This window comes from Pteropus alecto, unplaced genomic scaffold (genome assembly GCF_000325575.1).
Source record: "Pteropus alecto unplaced genomic scaffold, ASM32557v1 scaffold67, whole genome shotgun sequence".
NCBI classification, from domain to species: Eukaryota; Metazoa; Chordata; class Mammalia; order Chiroptera; family Pteropodidae; genus Pteropus; species Pteropus alecto.
The window spans coordinates 7,398,523-7,401,395 of NW_006441061.1; positions in this window are offsets into that span (position 1 = coordinate 7,398,523).

Here is a 2,873-nt window from a genome sequence, read left to right on the forward strand (position 1 = left end):
CCCACCCTGGCGATTCCTTCCCACTTTGCAGGCTCCAGACTTTAGTCCCAATGCAAGGCAATTCCTCTCGGGGTTACAAGGAGAGAACCCCAGGACTCTGTTCGACAAGCATTTGCTGGGCGTCCACCCCGGGCCCTGGTAGGTCAAGACCCAGGAGAGGGACACCTAGGGGACCCTGGGAGGCTGAGGGGTCACCAGGCCCAACCCTGGGATCAGGGAAGTCTTCCTGGAGGAGGCAGACATCTGGAAGGTACAAAGAATTTGACCTGTCAGAAGTGGAGAGGGCGGCCCCACGCCTGGGAAGCGGCAGTGCAAAGGCCTTGGGGAGATGGAAGGCCCCTGGTCGGTGGGGGGGGTGGGGCTTGGGCAGCCAGTGCCCCTCTCAGGCCCACGGGAGGCCAACGTGGAGATCAAGGGTGACCCAGCGGGCCCCATGAGCCATCTTGTGGGGGCTCGGTGCCCAGGCACGTTCACCCCAACTCGCTCTCGTTGCTCAGGGTCCCTGCTGTCCGGTCTCTGTGCTCCACGTGGGGCGGGGGGCGGGGGGCGGGGGGGCACAGGTTAAGGTCGTCCCCAAGGCAGTTCTACAGAACAACAATCTTAGCTGGAAACCGTCACAGTTGGGGTTTCCTCCCCAGCGCCCCTCAGCCGGCCTCAGACTTATCACTGCCCTCCAGCTGCCTCGCCCCCAGCCCCTCCAACCACCTCCCCCGGTGATTCAGCAAATCTTCCCTCGCTGGGGGGAAAGAAGGACGAAAAAATCACAATGTCAGATTACACAGCCCCAACTGTAGGGCAGGCTCCTGGCAGGGAGATAAGGTTCCCCCGCCCTCCGAGCCCCTCTGACAGATAGACCTCTGAAGCGGCAGGGGGCTGCTGCAGCGGGGTGGGGTGCAGAGGCCTGGCCTGGGGAAGTCAGGCTGGGGCGACGGCCGTTTGTTGGGCTGGGCCCGGCCACCCCGCAGAGCGCAGAGCGCTGGCCAAAGAGGAAGCGCCCGCAGAGGACACTGGTGTTGCCATCCCGCCCCCACCCTCGAGGGAGAAAGAGAAGGGTGGGGGCCTTCTCAGAACCGGGTGGGGGGAGCCCGCAGAGCCCTCCGCCCACGTCCTTGGCCAGCTCGCCTGCGCTGAGCTCCAGCTGTCAGGAAGTGAGGGCAGCGTCCTCTAGGGGCCGCTGGACAAGGCGGGGGTGGGGATGCCAGCTCAGGCCAGGAGCCTCGCATGCTGGCCCAGCCGCCCTGGCCCTGGGGGTGTCTCCGAGGGGAATCCTGGCTCCCCAGGCTGGAGCTGGAGAACATCTGCCCTGGGACTGCACCCCTACTTCCCCTCAGGAGACCCCGGGACACGGCAGGAGGCTGGGGAGCGAGGCCTGCGCCCTGTGCGGTTCTGTCACCCTAGACAAGTCATTTCTGTACGCTGGGCCCCTTGTTTGTCTGTAAAACAAGAGTGATCACACATTCACACACAGACACACACACACACACACACACACACACTCCAGCAGGGCCGCCGGGACACGGCAGGAGGCTGGGGAGCGAGGCCTGCGCCCTGTGCGGTTCTGTCACCCTAGACAAGTCATTTCTGTACGCTGGGCCCCTTGTTTGTTTGTAAAACAAGAGTGATCACACATTCACACACACACACTCACACACACACACACACTCCAGCAGGGCCGTCCTGGGGAGCCGCAGGCCTAAGTGACCGGACAGTCTCTGGTGTCTGTTTCCCAGGCTTGGGGGTCAGCGTCAGGCTGGGACGCGGGTGCGTGGTACACAGGAAAGTCCCTTTCTTCCTCTGAGGCCTTGCGACGTGAAGGGATGGTCACTGGTCCTGACGAGGTCTGCAGCCCCTTCGCGCTAGAACTTTGCAAAACGCATCATCGGGCGTGTGCTCGGCCCAAGGAGCTGAGCCAGAGGCCCGAACAGCCAGCCGGCTTCACAGCAGCCAGGAGGGGGGCACAAAAGAGTCCGCCGCGGGATGGCGGACTACGCGAATCCAGTCTGTCCGCGCGGAGGAAGGACATCCTGACTCCGGCGCCGCATGGACCAGCCTTGAGGACACGATGCTAAGAGAAACAAACCCATGGCCAAAGGACGGATACTGTACGATTCCACTTATACGAGGTCCCTAGAGCAGGCGAATTTACAGACAGAGAGGGGAATGGTGGCCGCCGGGGGCGGAGGGCGGGAGAAACGGCGTCATATCTCACGGGCAGAGTTTCGGTTTCAGAGGACGGACGGGCATGAGGATCTCAGCAGTGCGAAGGTAGTTCAGTGCCACTGAACTGTCCTCTTAAAAAGGATTAAAATGGCTAATTTTATGTTATGTATATTTTGGCAGCATAAAAAAAGCTGCACGTAGGTGCACGTGACCTTGGGGTTTGCGGAACAAAGGCTTGAGGATGAGAGCCCAGCCCTGAACAGCTCATGGTCCAGGGGGACCGGCCGGGCGGACGATGCCCCTCGACTGAGGCCTGAGGTACCAGGATCCCGGCTCTGGGCTGGAGCAGGGAGGGACCCTCGGGGCTGCGGGACAGCTGCAGAAGGGCCGCGTCTCTCCAGGGCTAAGTGACGGCGCCCACAACCCCACGATGAGGCCTCGCAGGCCAGGGATTCTCCCCGCCCATGCTGGTTCTATTTGTCATCAAATAGCTGTTTGCGCCACTGTCTGAACAGGGTCCATGGAGGTCTCCGCTGCTTCCCCGACGACACTCAGCAAACCAGTATGTTTCAATGGACGGACAGATGGGCGACAGACAGACGCACCGGCCTGACGCTTCTCCGCGCGAAGGGGCTGGGGCGCGGGGCGTCCCCATCTTCCCGTGGGGACTGTTCGGAACCAGCCGGGCCTGCCCGAGCCCACGTGGACTGCGC